At 39.7% G+C, this 20,292-nt stretch overlaps 1 pseudogene; it reads left to right on the top strand.

Annotated features, from left to right (window-relative positions):
* The first annotated feature begins 2,074 nt into the window (after positions 1–2,074).
* Positions 2,075–19,897, top strand: LOC117701703 (DNA (cytosine-5)-methyltransferase 1 pseudogene; annotated as a pseudogene).
* Positions 19,898–20,292: the final 395 nt, after the last annotated feature.

The raw sequence follows: 20,292 nt of genomic DNA, 5'->3' as shown, positions 1-20,292 counted from the left end.
TATCCACATGCTAGCCACGCCTCCAAGGCTTACATCATATCCACGCACCTACAAGGGGTGTGGCAAAAGTGTATAAATACCCCAGATTTCCCTTCAATAAAAGAGACTTGATCAGACCTTCTGTCTTGTCTCTATTCCTTGTGTCTCTTCCCCTTATCCCCACTCTCTCTCTCTCTAGACCCTGACCCAAAGACCGAAGTGGCAGTTTAAGCTGAGCAGTGGGGTGTTGCGTATAGCCTTTGAAAGGCCAAGCCAGCAGAGCTGAGCAGGCCACAATTTAGTAACTATTTAGGCATTGTTAAGTCTTTTGTCTCAAGCCAGGTAGAGTGGAGCCCGTTGCAACAAGCTATTCCATTTTTTTCTAATGATGTCTATCTGTTTCACCTAGTTCCTTCCTCTATACTTAAATTTTCTTTTTCTGTGAATTGTAGCTTGCTTTTTCACTGATTTATTCACTACCAATCTCCACATAAAAGTGAATATATACATTCTATAAGTGTAGCTTAATTTCTTTATCTATTTTTCTGTTCTGCGACATCTAGTTTTTATGTGTGTTTTCCCCAATTTCTATTTATAATAGAGCAGCAGTTAAAATGTTTGAGCATGTCTTTGTGGTAGGATGAAGTGTATTTTAGGTATATTTCCAAGAGTAGTATACCTGCACCTTAATGGAAGATGCATTCCCCTCCTCTGAAGAACCACTACACTGATTTATTCTGGTATCTGTACAAGTGTACACTCTCACTAGCAATGCATAATTTTATTCTTTCTTTTCATCTTTACTAGCTTGAACTGTCGTTTGTTTTATTTATTGTAGTAATTCTTGACAGGTGTAAGATGAAATCTCAAAGTAGATTTGATTTACATTTTCCCAATGACTTAAAGATGATGAACATTTCTTTAAGTGTTTCCTAGTCATTTGGGTTTCCTCCTTTCAGAATTTTTTTGTTTCAATTTGTACTCCTTTATTTTTTCAATATATTTTTAATTGGGCTGTTTGCATATGTGTGTGTGTGTGTGTGTGTGTGTGTGTGTGTTGTTATTTTGCCTGTTTTTGTGTTATTAGTTCTTTACATATCAGTCCACTAATGGACGTAGAGTTGGCAAAAATCTTTTCTTACTCTGTAGGCTGTCATTTTGTCAGAATAATAGTGTCCATTGTTGTGCAGAAGCTTCTTAGTCTCACGAGGTCTTATTTATTGATTGTTGATGTTAGTACCTGTAATAACAGTGTTCTGTTTAGAAATTCTTTCCCTGTGCCAGGTACTTCATGGATACATTGGCTTTCTGTTGTGCCAGTTTCAGTGTATCGAGTTTTATGCTGAGGTTTTTTTTTTTTTGATCCATTTGTAGTTGAAGACAATATACACTATAATAAAAATCAAACAATACTATAGAAAGATTAAAGATACTAATTATCTTCCACAACATTCTATAGATTTATAAACATTTACATAATTTTTTATATAATGTTAGAATTTGTGTATGGGGGGGAGAGAGGGTGTGTTTGATGGCGCATGAGTGTCAAGCAATATTGGTGGATATTCTTGTTTCCATCTAAGCATTGTTAATTGTTTCTTGTGTTCTGACCCACTTTGTAATGTTAGTTTTATATTTCCTTATACCTTCAACTTATCCTCAAAATAACCTTGTTCATTTACATAACCTAGATTGATTCAATGACAAATTGCCTAATATGAACAACAGTGATCAATCTGTGACCTGACTGTCATTGTTTAGAACATAATACTGATACAATATTTTGATGAAGATGAATGGTTGATACTATATTGTTTTATTAAATTGCAATGTAAAAATTAGGAAACTTCTTTTAGTTTGCTTATAATTGCCTGGTTATAGAATAGCATCAGAATTTGATAGAGGATGAATAAAAACACATGATATTCCAACACTGAAAGTAATGAAGAACTAAATTGTCAATTGACAGGGACAACCTTCAATTCAATTAGCGTGGAGCCAGTGAATTCTACTTGTAGACTGAACTTAAAGTCATGAAAAGATTTGAAATTACTTAGCAAAGTATTAATTATAGGTAGGTACTTTGTAGTTGGGGATGGTACCAGAGGCCTGTAATCTGAAAAGAGTTGCTAAGGTAAGATGACTATGAGTTCATAGTCATCATTAACAATGCAATGAATCTTTATCTACAAAAAAACAGACAGACAGACAGACAGACAGACAGACAGACAGACAGACAGAAAAAAGAAAGAAAAGAAAGAAAGAAAGAAGAAAGAAAAAGAAAGAAAGGAAGGAAGGAAGGAAGGATACATGATATGGAGACTATTATCTACTGGTCCAATATAGTTCACCCATCTGCTTTGTGACTAAAGTTACAAACAAGAGTCACAAAATTTGATAAAAGTTTTGAGATTTCACATAACAGGGGAGGGGTGTTATATTCTTAGAAGTTAGATGTTAGACTTACTAACTTCCAACATTTAAATATTGACCATGGCTGTTTATGAAAAACTTTTTCCAAAACTGAAATTATAACAAAAGGTTTTAGGTAAAGCTGTGAAAAGGAGAGGGGAAATCTTGTGAATGGAAAATGATTATTCAAAAAAAACCTTTAAACTTGAATGAAAAGATGAACAAGAAGGAGGAGAAGAAGATAAAAAGAAAGACAGACAGGCAGAATGAATGAACGAACAAAAGAAAGACAGAAAGAAAGAAAGAAATTGATTAAGAGAATGAATAACCAATGGTCTTTGAAATTATTATTACCACTGTGACCACTATTACAGAAAACACCATGGTGATGGAGCTAAGATGGAAGTCACCAAACCAATAATCCACACTACACATTCACTGAGGTAGAGAGAATAAAAAAATACATGATTGACACTGTATTTCAGATGAATGGGGGGAAAAAATCCACATAAGAACTGTGCTAAATTAATTTTATACAAATAAATTAAATACCTTTTCCAAAGTTTATTATGTAGTAAATAAAGTATTTTGAGTTGGAAGGAAACCTCATTTGGTGAAGTGATGGTGTTAAAAGACAGAGGACATGAGCTTGATGCTCAGCACCTACATACATAGCTGTAACCATAGTTCTGTGAAGGCAGAGACAGGAGGATGCCTGGTCCACTCCACATTCAATGGAAAGACACTTTAAAGGAATATGGCAGACATTATAGATAACAACATCTGACATCAATCACTGGTCTCCAGAAGCACATTTGTATGCACACACCTGCACAAATATGCAAACATGTGAACACATGCATGTACCACACAAATCCACACAAAAAAAGTGGACTGTAGGCTGTTTTTTGCAGTTATAACGGTACAAAATATACTGCTCCCAAATGTCTTTTGGATGTGTTTTTATGAAACATAGACCTTTTCTGAATATGGGAAGTAAAATGATCTGTTAAGTTTTTATCAATCCTTATTTCACATTTATCAGTTCGTTATCTTTGAAAAGTACTACTTATCATTCTTGACACAAGTTATTCATTGAAAGTGTGTGACATTGACCAACAATAATGTCCTAAGACGCTGCTAGAGATATAATACTATTTCAAAAGGATTGTATATAATGCCCAATTTATGTACATTTTCAGTAAGTGTTAGTAACTTGAGGAGAATAAATGGCCCACAGAATCAACTATAATCAGGGCTTGCAGGGCTCACAGAGACTAAACTGGTAACCACAAAGCCAGCCACAGGTCCTAAGCTAAGATCTCTGCATACATTTCTGCGGTTTGTTTAGCTTGAGGTTTATATTGTACTCCTAATTACTGAGATGAGGATGTCTCTGATTCTTTTGCCTGCTCATGGAAACTTTGACTTATACTGGGTTGCCTCATCCAGCCTTGATATAAGGGTTTATACCGAGTGTTACTACTGCACCTTTTTATCCTGTGTTCAGTTGATAGTATGTTGATATGTAGGAGGCATGGTCTTTTCAGAAAGGAAAGAAAAGCACAATGGGTCTGGTAGAGAGGGGGAAGTGAGCATGGGGTTGTGAGTGGACTAGGAGAGGGAGGAAGGCTAATGGTCAGGATGTGCAGAAGAATAATTTTTAAAAAGAGAAATAAAAGAGTAAATAGTTCATAGTCATTGTGGGTTAAATTGTCAATAGCCAATTACTGTGAAGTGGGGGGTAATTGCTTAAAAGACCACAAAGCTGAAAATCAGTCTCAGCAAATATAGCAGATCTACTATCTCAAATAAAAATTAGTATCAACCTATTGTCCCTAAAAACAAGTAGGAAAGGCAATAGTGCTTTACACCCTTTGTGCAATAACAAAATGCTCAAAATTGTTCTCACTATCAGAGCAAACCATATGAACTTTAAATATTACTGAATAATATGGTTCTTCAGAGAGAAAAAAAACTATCAAGTATTGATACATATACAGAAAGGCAGAATGTTTATTTTAAGGATCAATTCCTGAAACTGGGTGTGAAAAAGTAGCAAAGGGTTGGCTGCAATAGTTATGAAGACTATGTAAATTAATAATGTGTTAAAGTAGATGACCATTGCATAGATAGTGAGGAAAGAAAGCAGTGGACAACCACAGGCCAGGACATTACTTTCTTCAGGAAAGCCACTTTTGTTCTATGTCATTGTCATGCTGATTACTGATTGGTTGCAACATGAGTTCATCTATTCCTTACTCAGTGTCCACTGATAGAACTATTGCTCGCATCCAAGTTGCCTTTCCAGGAATACTCCAAGTAAACATCCACTGAAATGCCAAGTGGCACAGTCCAGATGAAGCTCAAAGTAAAGCGTCACAAAAAGATCAACCTGCTTCACCTAGGACACTGAGATCCATGCAAAGCAAACACTAATATGGCGTGATAACTAACATCTCTTTAGAACAAAGCAATACTTTTTTCTACAAATTGTTAACTGCCATATCAAAAGATAAGAATTGGATTTTGATAAGAAAGAAGCAGCTGGGAAGCACAGGTGCTTCCCAGATGCAGGAGGCTTCTCCAGTGATGATGCTTATATACATTGGCTTTACAGGTGCTCTATACATACGTTTCTTGCAAATGTTGTTGCTTTTGAGAAAACTGTTTAGTTTTTCCACAATAAGGCAGTCTGAGTCATAAATGGACCTAGTAAGCTGCTTTACAATTATTTTCCTTGAAGAATTCTAGAATGGAAAATATTAAGCAAGGAGATAATTGCACGTGTTCGCTAAAATCATCAAGTCTGGAGAGAATTAAGTAAGTAATAAATACAAGCATCTTTTCCACATAGACCCTACAGAAAACCCTTTTCCAATGAGGTGACCTAACAATTTTATGAAACATTCCTTCACAATTAACATGAGAGTTAATCCATTGAGGACCATATGTTGTCTTAGTTAGGGTTGTTATTGCTGTGAAGAGACACGAGGATCACAGCGCCAATTGTTACAAAGGAAAACATTTAATTAGGGCTGGACTCACAGTTCAGAGGTTTGGTCAATTATTATCATGGTGGGAAGGAGGGCCAGCAGGGAAGCAGGCAGCCATGGTGCTGGAGTTCTAAATCCAGAAAGGCAAGTCAGTAAGAAGAGAAAGGCACTGGGCCTGGCTTGAGCACTTGAAACCTCAAAGACCAACCCCGGTAACACCTCTTGCAACAAGGGTATACCTAATCAAACATGATGCTCATCCTAATAGTGCCTTTCCCATGATCCTATGGGGGGCTATTTTCAAACTATCACATAGGTTTAACATTTATTTAGTTTTTTAGTTTTTGAACTTTCTAAATGAGCTCTTAGATGTATGGTCATCATCATGCTTTCCTCTCTCTGCTATCATGTCTTTGTGATCAACTATATTCTCACTCACAGACACACAAACACACACATACAGAGAAACAGAACAGAGAGACAGAGGCAGAGAGACAGAGGCAGAAAGACAGAGACAGAGACAGATAGAGACATAGAGGGCTCTGCCATAACACTAAATGGTCATAGTAGATTATGTACTTCTCATGTGTGTGCATGCTTGGACATATGCAGACTGATCTCTCTCTCTCTCTCTCTCCTCTCTCTCTCTCTCTCTCTCTCTCTCACACACACACACCGAGAGAGAGAGAGAGTCTGTGTGTGTGTGTGTGTGTGTGTGTGTGTGTGTGTATGTGTATACCAATAGGAAACTAGAAAGGTTTATACATTTTCAAATAAAAACAAGCAGTGGAAAAGTTCAGTTTTAGTATCATATAAATGTATAGAGGTGATAATGACCATATTTGACTTGACAAACCTAGAATTATCAGGCAGCTGATTGAAGAAAGACCTGCCTAATATAAATGGAGCCATTCCTTGTTCCTTGGCTGGAATCTAGACGACATGCAGATACAAGTGTTGAGCATTAAAATAAACTCATTATTCACTGCCAGGTGGGCGGGGGACATGGGGGGGGAGGGAATGATGGCTCACGTGTTGTGTGCAGGCACGCAAGCTTGGATCTCTGTTGCGTTGCATGGTAGTTCCTCTGTAGAGCAGCAAAAACACGCACAGGCACAGGAAGTTTGACTGGTCTCCTTCCATGTGGCACCAGGCAGGCTCTGCGCTATGAGAAGCCATCAGGGCACCCCCGGGCAGGGAGTGCACTTAGTCTGGAGAAGGGCTATGGAGTGGACAGGGAGACTGCAGTAGAATGGAGGCGAGGAGCATGTGGGCACGCAGCCAGCTCTCACGCCAAGAGAAATGAGGGGAGAGAGAGAGAGGCATGGTGTTTTAAAGATGCAGCCCCCATGGTGGAAAATGCTGAGAAGCTTTTCACAACATCAGGCCCCAATGACACAGGAAAGTCCAGGGTTCCAAGAGCTTTATTAACATGGCAGATAATAGATGGTCTGGATGCACCCTCTTTTAGGTCAGGGCGGGCCTGACTTAAATAGGGAGAGAGAGGGGAAGGAGGGTCACTTAATTGGTCATGCCCTCTGGCCTTTAGGTATCTCATTAATATGGAAATCTCTTGAGGCTGAGGCCTGTAGTCATACCCTCTACCTGTGTTAGGAGACACCTCTCTGGGAGGGGCTGCATTGCCCTACACTTGGCTGCAAAGCACAGGTCAATGGAGATCTTGGACACGTGTCAGGAACCTAGGTTCTGGGGACTTGGCTGAACACCTGCTGTTGTCCCATCAGGGTCGGGCCTGTACCCAGCCAAAAACCAAGCTATACTTTCAAGGCCACATAATTCATCATCTTTCTGATTGATATATGTGGCAAGCTTCTGTTAGCACCTGTTGCCATCACTTCCCTGCCAGAAAGGACAGAATCCTTGAATTATGACTTGAAATAAATGTGTTCTCTCTTAAGCTCCTTCTATTATCACAGCCACAAGAAAAGGAAAATCAAGGCAATAGAGTATTGTATGTTTTTATACATACATGGCAAATGGACAGATCCAAACAAATGTCAACTTTTATGTGTCAATAAGAGAATAGTTTGAAAAAAGAGTAATATTTTTAGTTAATGATCCTTGGAGTGGCACAGGTAAATTGTTATTAGAATTTTTACACAGAATGCATAGTTACCTGTGTTACATTCTGAACACAAAATGTATTTAAGTCAAACAAATAAGTGAATTGACAACCTTGGGCATAGCAAATTATCCTACCTAATAAAGTCAAACCTCATCTACTCAGTTACAAATGTGAGTAGAGCTCAAAACTGATGTACTCAAGCAAGAGGTAATTCTACAAACTTCCATCCGTCACACTTGAACAATGGTGGGCGCTCTGTCTTCAACCTTCTGACTGCTGACTGCTGACTGCAACAATTTGCATAACAGTTAATAGTGCAATGAGTCCTTAAAATCAACCTGTTTTTATTCTTCTGGATTTGCAATTGGTTTCCTCAGAGAACACTAGACAAAACAGAGAAACAGTGAGCTCTCAAGAAGGTCCCAACCTGAAAAGCACAGGATTCATAAGTGTGGTAGGCTGTAGGTAATGAAATCAAACTTAAGAAACATTTTGTAAGATATGATTGACAAAAATACCTTGTTGTCATCTATAGTTTATTTCTCAAACACATTATCTGAATGAACATTATTTTTGCATGTGCAAAGATAAATATGCTTATCCTGAGTCTTTATCCTTCTATTTTGACTAATTCTGCCATTTAATCAAACTCAGTTGGGCATTTTAAGCAATGAAGGTTACTTTCAACCCTTTCTTTGTACTAAACATTTAAAAACAAAGTTTAGAAAGGCAATAAAAGATTAATGTACTAAATAAACCAATGACAAAGAGTTCTACCTTCAATGGCTTCCCTTTAAATAGTCTGCATGTTAGTGTTAATTTAAAAAATTATCAGTGGTATCTTTAAAGAATAATAAATTGTATCTTTGAATAGATAAATAAAATGACACTGCATTAGGAATGTGTGTGAAGTAAACTATAAATATACTCAAAGACGCCAACGTAAGGAGATTTTAAACATGAGCTTAGCAGGTTTATAGAAGATATTGTACAGAAAATAATACTTAACCATATGGATTAAAAGGAAAAGTACTGCCTATTTAAAAGTAAAGAGATATTTGCTGAGCAGAGTTTCTACCTGACATATGTTTAAAATGGATAGCACTGGTGCAGCATTCTGGTCTGGTGGCATTGTCCTTTGAGTCAGCTGATTCCAGGGCAATAGTAACTAGGCAGCCTTCCCTCATAACCTGCCTCTGTTTGTAATTTGTTCTGCAGTACACACACACACACACACACACACACACAAACACACACGATTTTGATGATGCATCATTAGTTCTTAAGGACTGGTAATAGATACTATAATCTGTTTGAGCTTACACAAAAAAGGTCTAGACAATCGAGAACATAAATAACCAGGCTATTACAGTTTTGGATGATGGGATGAATGTCGAGGGTCAAACATCATTCAGGATTTTGTTTTCAGTGATGTCTAACAGCTTTGCCTATATCTGGCTGCTATATACTCATGTGATATTCTCTGGGATTATCTTATCAAATCTCTGATGTCTCTTCTCACAAGGATATCACTTCCTGAGATTAAGATCTGCTGGATAAGCCGGGCAGTGGTAGAGTATACCTTTAATCCCAGCACTTGGGAGGCAGAGGAAGGTGGATTTCTGAGTTTGAGGCCAGCCTGGTCTACAGAGTGAGTTCCAGGACAGCTAGGACTACACAGAGAAACCCTGTCTCAAAAAACAACAAAATGAAACAACAACAACAAAAAAAGATCTGCTAGATGAATGACATGTCAATTTTTATCTTATTACATGCATTACCTTCAAATATACTTGTGCTACAAGTTTGACCATAAGATGAAAATGGGAAAAGGAAATTTGTGTCTATGGTTGCGCATGCTCTGATAAACCTATTTGAGAAATTTAATGTAGTAATGGTATTTGATATACACTAATAGACTTGGAAAGTACCTATTTCTTTTTATTATAATATCTAATCAAATACATTTTTTTTTCTGGTATGACCTGCAATGCTCATTCATGGCACTACCATGAGTATATCTGAACTCAGTAGCATATATAAATGGTCTGGTATGAGTATATTGTATTTTAACAAGATTTATGAGGATCTTAGTCCAGTACATTTATAAGTCTATGATGATTCTTTTGTAAGTAGGTCAAATAACCAAAGGAAAAGAAAATCTATGCATCTAAAGAAGGTTCTCCATTTCTCTAAAAATAGCCAAATTAGGATAAAACAAAGCCAATGGATTTTAATTATTGAGTGCTAAAGGTTGCTCTTTAATTACATACATGTTCATGTAGATAATTTCATCAAAATAGAGCAAGCGAAAACTCGCCAGGCTGGCATTATAAGAATTTTTAAAATGTACTTTTGACCGCCACACAAAGAACTAATTACACATATTGATGGTGTTCTTTCATCTACTGTTTCAATGTAAGTAAACATTGTATAACGTTTAAATAAGGTTAAAAGTGTCTGCCTCTGTTGGGCCTAACATGAGGTCTAAACTCCATTCCATCTTCACCCTTCAGTCACCTACACAGGTGGAGGGCATGGAACAGGTCCTAGAGAGATTTACATACTAATGAGGTACCTAAAGGCCAGAGGTGGAGCCATTAACCATTCCTCCCCAGCCCCTCTCCCCTTCTCTCCTCCCCTTTTAACTCAGGTCGATCCTGGGTTTATGAGGATATGCATCCAGATTCATCCACTGGTGAATAAACCAGTTTTGGAAACCCAAGGGCTTCCTTGTGTGTTGGGGCCGCGCCGCCATGAGGAACTGTGAGGAGCCAGGGAGAGGCTTTTAGTTAATGAGCAGCAGGGCCCAACTTCCAGCTGGAGGAACCCAGAGCGTTCCCAGCCGGGTACCCACAGTATGGCATGGCGGGAGGAACCCTGGGATCACCAGCCCTTTTTTCCCAACATGCCTCCTTATTTTTAATGTCTTTATGGTGAATACTTAAAACTCATTATCCTAGTCTTTTGAAACTCCCAGTATGTCATCATCACCTACACTAACCCTGCCCTACAAAGGGATGCCAGAATTTCTTGTTCCTATCTAATGATGACTTGGTTCTCAACATTATATTCTTTTAAATTCTATGAAATCAACGTATTTATAATGTAAGAAGAGTAAACTCATGCAATGTTTGTCTATGTCTTTCTGTAATTAGATATAATTTCATATATATCTCCTCTTTTTAATAGTTTCAATATTCAGTCTAGAGTAATCTGCAAGTGGAACCAAAATGGTTCCTCTATATCTATTGGCAAGATTGTTGCTTCTTTTCATGTTCTTGCTCAAAAAGATAAGGAAAGCTAAAGAAATGATTACCAATGATCACTCTTGCAGAACTAGTCTCTCTTTCCTCGAAATTCCAAGGCCATTTTATATTATTGTTGCAATTCTAAAGGTAAATCTGAGTTAATCTTGATATTGTAACTCTGAGCCACACACATTTAGATGTACACACCCTGACAGATTCTACATGAAAATGGAGAATTTAATTAGGTGTATACAACTTCAATAATAGCTTCAAAACTGTCACATTCTAAAAAATTTAAATGGCATAAACCTGCCAACCTTGCCAACTTAATAGATTTGAGGATTGTTTTATGTACTTATGAATTTCATAAGTTCAGAAAGTGAAGAATGATGAACTTTGGATATTTTTACTTATTTCCCCTCTGTTTCCTGCTGGAAAAGAAACCTAATTGCACATATTTAGGGTTACATTTAAAAAAAAAAAATGCCTTTTCAAGAAAAAAGGCATCAATTGTGTTTCTGTCCTAGGCTTACATTCTTCCATTATTCATGTCTTTGGTAACAACCTGGTTCATTATTGAAGAGAAACATTCCATTTCACCCACAAGCACATGCACGTAGAGATCCAAAGGGGAAAGATATTTGTAATACACCAACAAAATAATCTTCAACAAAATAACAAAAGTTTTATCTGTTTGTTTTTATCTAAAAAGGAATCATATTGTTTGGGACATTATGGAATAGAAGTTTCAAAGCTCTCTTCTGTCACTGCTCTAGAGGCAGATGACCTGGGAGAGTGGAGTCAATAAAGGAGACACACTGGTCTCATGCAGCAGCCATCTTCACCCAGAGCCTCAGACCATACATACACTGAGGCTTAGAAAGCCAACATGAGTTAAGTACTCATGAGTTGAAGCTGTGTACAACCACAAGAACAACCTACATGTGACAAAAACGTGTTTTCCACAGAAGGATAAAAAGATAGTTTACCCATTGAATTGAATGTCATGCCAACATCAACAATAACAAGTAACGTGAAGTAAAGTCACATCTATCCACTACACCTGGGATGAGCATAAAGCACATTTCAAGAACAATTCCATGTTTGGACGAAACTGAGGTAACAAAGCTCTTGTCTTATTTCCTGGGAAGATTCTCATAACACATCTTCTCACCCAACTCCATCCTTACAAGTTCTGACACTTTCCCAGTACTTTTGAAATATTTTTAATTTAATACTTTTTTTTTTACTCTTCAAACTACTTATGTCTTGTAGGTAAGGTTGTGTACTTAGGCATCTTCAAGTGAACTATCTTAAGTCATGACAATTAAGTGTTACATAGCTTAATAGTTCCAGATGAATTGATCCACATTAATATGAAAACAATTTGATACCAAAATTGTAAGCAAAATTTGTTTTTTTTTTTCCTTTGAAAATATGGAAGCTTTGATTTATCAAATACAAAGAAAGTATAGGTAAAGGGGCAGCTAATATGGGACATAAAATAAAACAGATTTTAAAACTTTAGTAATGAGAATTTCTGTTTATTGCATTCCTTCTACTTCCTTTTTCAAAGTCTTAATTCATCACATATTATTCTAAATAGCCTTTACAATCCTTTTCTAATGGTTTTGCTACTTTATTTGCTGTATCAAGGAAGATATTTTAACATTACTATTAATATAATAGTATTTCTGTCTCTTGAAGTACATACTTTACTCCATGTTGTTACTGCTACTAAAAGGTACCTCAGTTTCTATCAATCCAGGCTTTTTTTTTTAAATCTTTTAATCTTATATCAGAGCTTATAGTGAGGCCAACCTAAGTCACATATGCCCCTTGGTTCTCAAACTTCCTAAAGCAGAGACCCTATAATAAAATTTCCTCATGTTGTGGTGACCCACAACCATAAAATTATTTTGTTGAAATTTGTAACTGTAAGTTTACAACTGTTATGAACTGTAAAGTAAACATTTTGGGAGATAGACGTTTGCCAAATTGGTCACAATAAACAGTTCGAGAACCACTGCCTTAAAATAATTGTTATTAATCCACTCTGTCTCAAAGCTGGTTTTGCTGCTCTTCCCATCCTAATCCTATAAACAACCTTCATCCAGTTGCATGCATTCATGTTAGACTCTCTTAAGTGGTAATCTTTTATATCTTAACACATGTGTGTTCTATGATAATATTTTATAAAACATGTTCTTAATGTGTTACCCTCGAATACCTCACCTTTAAAACTATAGAGATGTGAACAGATCAAACTTATTGGATTTAATATCACAGGTCAGTGCGTGATGGGTACTAGAGAGATGAACACAAAGTTTAAGAGACAGCTCTGGTTATAATGTTTGGGAAGAGGAAAACCAATGGAGCAAGCTGACAGGACAAAATCCGTCCCCTTTAAGGAAGAGAGTAAAAGGCTGAATCCTAAAATGAATGATACCTGGGAGTAGGAGAGATGTTTTCTCTTCCAAACTGCATAAATACGTAGCTTAAATAATGCTGATATTATTACACAATTTTCTTACTTATGAATTTAATTGACCTCCTTTCTTAAAAAATAAAAGACAATTTTCTTCCTGTAATATGCATTATTCCATGTCCCCAATTATACACACTAATGGATTATAAAGCCTAAGATTCAGTCTTAGAAACATATCTTTGGGGTTTGCTTCCTTTTATTGGGGTATGTGGAGACATAGATATTCATGTGAAGTTATGCACTTCCCACTGGCTTTGAGGTTTAGAGTCTCATACCTTGGTCTCCCTTGGGGAGGAATTACAGATATTGACAATGGTGATCAACCTGTTTCTTTTTTACATCTTCATCTAAATGTCAAGTATCTCTCTATTGTGGACCAAACCAAAATGGTAAGAAGGCAGCCTCATGAAGTGTGCAGACCCAGGTTCAGAGATAGAGTTTGTCAGTTCAGTCCTGGAGCATACTTGCTAACTCTCTGAGACCCATTACAAAGAAGGTAAGTACATGAATTGTCTCACTGGAAAATCAATAATTAATCGAACTTATAAGTTTTGATGTATAATGTGCTTAGCAAAACCTGATGTAAATGCTCAGTAAGACTATTTCTTTTTACATCTGTGCTTAATGTAAAGTCTTCTGAAATCGGCTACTTAAAGTTTTCTTAGCTAAAGAATCAAGAGAATAAAAAATTAACTGAATGTTCATAATTTCCTAATAAGCTCAATACTTTGTTAGGACTTCACAGGAAGAATTTCATTTTTTCTTTCTTATTTTAAATTTAATTATTTTATTTATTTACATTCCAAATGTTGGCACCGCCAGTCCTCACTCCCAGAGTTCTTCACCCCAACCTCCGTCCAGCTCCTTTGTCTCTCTGATGGGGTGTTCCCCTACCCCCACACCTCCAGCATCCTCCTTCCCTGGCGCATCAAGTCTCCGTGTATCTGAATATCTGTGTCTGACTCATTCAGCTGCTTGCTGGGACTCTCAGAGGAAAGCCATGCTAGGCTCCTGCCTGTAAGCATACCATAGCATCAGTAACAGCATCAAGCCTTGGAGCCTCCCCTTGAGCTGAATTCCAATTTAGGCCTGTCACTGGACCTCCCTTCCCTCAGTCCCTTCTCCATTTTTGTTCCTTCAGTTCTTTTAGACAGAAACAATTCTGCACCAGAGATTTTCACTCTGGCAACCCCATCCCTCTACTTGATGCCCTGTCTTTCTATTGGAGGTAGACTCTCCAAGTTCCCTCTTCCCACTGTTAGGCATTTCATCTAAGGTCCCTCCCTTTGAGTCCTCAGTCTCTCAATTTACAGGTCTCTAGTACATTCTACAGGGTTCTCCCAACTCCTACCTCCCAAGGTTGCCTGTTTCCATTCTTTCTGCTGGCCTTCAGGGCTGTACTCCTGTTCTGTACCCCTCCTGTAATGGCTGGTTTTGTGTGTCAACTTGACAGAAGCAGAAGTTATCACAGAAAAAGGAGACTCCCTTGAGAAAATGCCTCTATGAGATCCATCTGTAAGTTATTTTCTCAAGGTAGTTTCTCGATTAGTGATCAAGGTGAAAAGGCCCATTATGAGTGGTGCCATCCCTGGGCTGATAGTCCTGGGTTCTATAAGAAAGCAAGCTGAGCAAGCAAGGGGAAGCAAGCCAATAAGTAACATCCATCCACAACTTCTGCATCCGCGCCTGCTTCCTGACCTGCTTGAGTTCCAATCCTGACTTCCTTTGGTGATGAACAAAAATGTGGAAGTGTAAGTTGAATAAACCACCTCCTCCCCATCTTGCTTCCTGGTCATGATGTTTTATACAGGAATACAAATCCTGACTAAAACATCCCCCAACACCTGATCGTGTTCCCCTTTTCCCTCCCCCTCCACTCTCCCACCCAAGTCCATCCCTCCCTATGTCTCCCTCCCAGAGTGCTTTCTTTTCCCTCTCAACTGGGATTGAGGCATCCTTACTTGGGCCCTTCGGCTTGTTAACCTTGAGTCCTGTGAATTGTTTCCTGGGTATTCTCTACTTTTTTTTTTTTTTTTTTTTTTGGTTAATATTCACTTACCAGTGAATATATACCATGCATGCCCTTTTGAGTCCAGGTTACTTCACTCAGGATGATATTTTCTAGTTCCATCCGTTTGCCTTCAAAATTCATGATGTTCTTATTTTAAATAGCTGAACAGTATTCCATTGTGCAAATGACCCACATTTTCTGTATCCATTCTTCAATTGAGGGACATCTTGGTTATTTTAACTTTACGACTATTACGAATAAGCCTGTTATGAGCATAGTGGAGTGTGTGCCCTTAATGGAACCTCATGAAGCTGAAAAATCTTCTATAAGGCAAAAGAACAACGTGACAACTTACAGAATAGGAAAATAACTTTACTAACCCTACATCTGATAGATGGTTAATATCTAAAATATATAAAGAATGCAAAAAACTAGACTCCCAAAAAATCAAATAACCCAATATTAAAATGAGGTACAGAGCTAAACAGAAAATTCTCAACAAAGAAACCTTGAATGGCCTAGAAGCACTTAAAAGAAATGTTCAACATCCTAAGTCACCAGAAAAACTGCAAATCAAAATGACACTAACATTTACCCACAAATCAGAATGGCTAAGATCAAAAACTCAGATGAGAGCACACGTTGGCTAGGAAGTGGAGAAAGAGGAACAGTCCTCCATTGCTGGTGGGATGCAAATTTGTACAACCACTCTGGAAATCTTTCTGGTGGTTTCTCAGAAAATTGGAAATAGTTCTACCTGAATAACCAGCTACATCACTCCTGGACATATACCCAAAAGATGCTCCACAGGAAGAATATCACAGCCTTTAATACGCTAGGTACGTATAACATTTGCAATGACCACTAAGGCAATTATTATTTCAAGCCAGCTATGTCAAAGCTAAAGAATAAAAAGGGAAAGACTAAAACTATACTGTGTGATATCAAGCAATACTCCTCAGACAGCATTGGAGCAATGAAAATGGCCACTGGAAGATACCATAGATGTAAGATCTGATGTGTGAAACCCAGACTCCAATATATGGCTGTATACTCACTGTCCTGAATCATATAAAACTTAGCAAAGCCATCCCTAATACTTATGTTGCCCAACCCTTGCAACCATTTCTGACATAGATGGTATTTTCATTTTTCCAGGTGGGAAAGTGAAGATTAGAAAATTTTCTTCTACAATCCCCAAATTCCAGCTTGCTTCCTAGAAATCTGAGTTGATCAGGGGCTTCACTTTGCCAGGAAAAGATTACTTTAAAATTTAAAATAGGTATCTAGGCCACTCTTTGTTGCTTGTGACCAGAGGCTGCTGCGGCTTGTGACTTCCAAAAGGCTCAAAGACTTGGAAAGAGATGGCTTAACAGAAAAGGAGTGTGTGAAAGAGAAATTGAACTTACTGCATGAATTCCTGCAAACAGAAATAAAGAGCCAGTTACGTGACTTGGAAACTAAATTACATAAAGAGGAATTGTCTGAGGAAGGCTACCTGGCTAAAGTCAAGTCCCTTTTAAATAAGGATTTGTCCTTGGAGAACGGAACACTCTCTCTCTCAAAAAGCCAACGGTTGTCCTGCCAACGGGAGCCGGCCAACCTGGAGAGCAGAAATGGCAGACTCAAACCGATCCCCAAGATCCAGGCCCAAGCCTCGGGGACCCAGGAGAAGCAAGTCGGACAGTGAGGCCACTTGTAAGGACACGAGACATGCAGTCGAAGCTTCGTCTAGTTCGGTGGCTACAAGGAGAACCACCAGGCAGACCACCATCACGTCTCACTTCACGAATGGGCCCTGCTAAACGGAAACCCAAGGAAGAATCTGAAAAGAGAGACTGAGATGAATCTGTTGTAGAGGAGAGAGACCAGGATAAGAAACGCAGAGTTGCAGGCACAGAGCGTGGTGCTGAAGTTTCTGTGGAGAAACCAGAAGGAGCAACGCCGGGATCCCAGTTGTTTCAGGAAGAGCAAGGTGAACAGGAAGATGACAGGAGCCTTTGTCGTCACACCAGAGAGCTAGCATTGAGGCGGAGGTCAAGTGAAAAACCAGACAGAGAAGCAAGTCCAGGAACTTGCCCGGACATGGACGATGACGAAGAAAAGGATAAAAGAAGTTCCAGGTCCAGAAGCCAACCCAGAGATCTAGCCGCCAGAAGGAGACCCAAAGAAGCAGAACCAGAGCAGATAGCACCAGAGACTCCTGAGGACAGAGACGAGGATGAAAGGGAGGAGAAGAGATGAAAAACAACACGTAAAAAACTGGAACCACTCACCATTCCTGTACAGAGCAGTGTGGAGAGAAAATCGGCTCAGAACAAAAGTGTGATTCCAAAGGTCAACCCCCAAAGTGCCCTGAGTGTGGCCAGTACCTAGATGACCCTGATCTGAAGTACAGCAGCACCCTGCAGATGCTGTGGATGAACCCCAGACGTTAACCAGTGAGAAACTGTCCATCTATGACTCTGACTCGTCTTGGTTTGATGCCTATGATAACTCTCCCATGCACAAGTTCACTTCCTTCAGTGTGTATTGCAGTCGAGGTCATCTGTGTCCCTTCGACACTGGTCTTATTGAGAAGAATGTTGAACTCTACTTTTCTGGTTGTGCCAAAGCAATTCATGACGAAATCCATCTCCAGAAGGTGGAATTAATAGCAAAAACCTTGGGCTAATCAATCAGTGGTGGATCAGCGGCTTTGACAGCGGCGAGAAGGTGCTGATTGGCTTCTCCACCGCATTTGCTGAATATGTTTTGATGGATCCCAGTGAGGAGTATGTGCCAATATTTGGGCTGATGCAGGAGAAAATTTACATCAGCAAGATTGTGGTTGAGTTCCTGCAGAGCAATCCTGATGCCGTCTATGAGGACCTGATCAATAAGATCGAGACCACTGTCTCTCCTTCTACTATTAATGTGAACTGGTTCACAGAGGACTCCCTCCTACGCCTCGCCCAGTTTGTGGTGAGCCAGGTGGAAAGTTACAATGAAGCCAAGGACGACGATGAGACCCCCATCTTCCTGTCTCCCTGTATGAGAGCCCTGATCCATTTGGCTGGTGTCTCCCTGGGACAGAGGCGAGCATCAAGGCGTAACATCATCAGTTCTAACAAGGAGAAGGACAAAGCTCCCACAAAAGCCACCACCACCAAGCTGGTCTATCAGATCTTTGACACTTTCTTCTCAGAGCAGATTGAGAAGGATGACAAGGAGGACAAGGAGAATGCCTCAAAGTGCCGCCAGTGTGGCGTCTGTGAGGTCTGTCAGCAGCCTGAGTGTGGGAAGTGCAATGCGTGCAAAGATATGGTTAAATTTGGTGGCACTGGACGGAGTAAGCAGGCTTGCCTCAAGAGGAGGTGTCCTAACTTGGCTGTGAAGGAGACAGACAATGACGAGAAAGCCAATGATGATGTGCCAGAGATGCCATCACCCAAAAAGTTGAATCAAGGGAAGAAGAAGAAGCAGAATAAGGATCGCATCTCCTGGCTTGGGAAGCCTGTGAAGATTGAAGAGAACAGAACTTACTATCAGAAGGTGAGCATCTACGCTGGAGGTGGGCGACTGTGTCTCCGTCATTCCAGACGATTCTTCCAAACCATTGTATCTTGCCAGGGTCACAGCACTGTGGGAAGACAAGAATGGCCAGATGTTCCATGCACATTGGTTCTGTGCTGGGACGGACAGTCCTAGGAGCCACCTCCGACCCCCTGGAGCTGTTCCTGGTGGGCGAGTGTGAGAACATGCAGCTTTCCTACACCCACAGCAAGGTTAAAGTCATCTACAAGGCGCCTTCTGAGAATTGGGCCATGGAGGGAGGCATGGACCCTGAGACCACGTTGCCAGGGGCTGAGGATGGGAAGACCTACTTCTACCAGCTCTGGTACTGCCAGGAGTACGCAAGGTTTGAATCCCCACCCAAGACCCAGCCGACAGAGGACAACAAGCACAAAGTATCCGGCTGGCTGAGCTGAGGCAAAAAGAAATGCCCAAGGTCCTGGAGCAACTTGAGGAGGTGGATGGCCGGGCCTACTGCAATTGTATCACCAAGAATGGTGTTGTCTACCGACTGGGGGACAGTGTGTACCTGCTTCCTGAGGCCTTTACTTTCAATATCAAAGTGGCCAGCCCCATGAAACGCTCAAAGAGCGATCCTGTGAATGAGAACCTGTACCCTGAGCATTACCGCAAGTATTCTGACTACATCAAAGGGAGCAACCTGGGCGCTCCAGAACCCTATCGCATCAGCAGAATAAAAGAGATCCATTGTGGCAAGAAGAAAGGCAAGGTCAACAAGGCGGACATCAAGATCAGGCTGTACAAGTTCTACAGGCCTGAGAACACCCACAAGTCCATCCAGGCCACCTACCATGCTGACATCAACCTGCTGTACTGTAGCGACGAGGAAGCTGTGGTCACTTCAGCGACGTGAGCCCATGGGCAAGCAGGGTCGAGTGCTCCACTCAGAGCAGCACCAGGTCGTGAGCGTGCGGGAATGTGCCCGCTCCCAGGGCTTTCCAGACACCTACAGGTTCTTCGGTAACATCCTGGACAGACACCGGCAGGTGGGTAATGCTGTGCCACCACCACTGGCCAAAGCCATTGGCCTGGAGATTAAGCTCTGCCTGCTGGCCAGCGCTCAGGAGAGTGCCTCAGCTGCAGTTAAAGTAAAGGAGGAGGCTGCAGACGGAGGACTAGTGCTCTCACCCAGAGCCCCATGTGCAATGACTAACCCTTTGAGCCCCATCATTTGAACTCTTGTGCTCAGTGTCTGTGGCCATGGCTGACACTAGGCTGTTTGTATGAGGTTTGTTTTGTGACCAAACCGTGTAGTACTTTGTGCATTCTGAATTTTAAGGTTTTTTTTTTTGTTGTTGTTGTTGTTGTTTTGTTTTTTTATTCTGTATCCTATCAGATCTGTCACTGTGCAGGTGGCACTTGAGACTTGATGTAGTTTTATATGTTGTAATATTTCTTCAAAATAAAGCGCATCCATAAAGCAAAAAAAAAAAAAAAAGGTATCTACTTTTAGAGGTACAGGAAATATAGAGCATTCAGTTTGTGTTTTAAAA

Source organism: Arvicanthis niloticus, unplaced genomic scaffold, assembly GCF_011762505.2.
Source record: "Arvicanthis niloticus isolate mArvNil1 unplaced genomic scaffold, mArvNil1.pat.X pat_scaffold_197_arrow_ctg1, whole genome shotgun sequence".
NCBI classification, from domain to species: domain Eukaryota; kingdom Metazoa; phylum Chordata; class Mammalia; order Rodentia; family Muridae; genus Arvicanthis; species Arvicanthis niloticus.
Note: the sequence above shows the minus strand (reverse complement) of the source record. Positions and strands in the feature narration are given on the sequence as shown.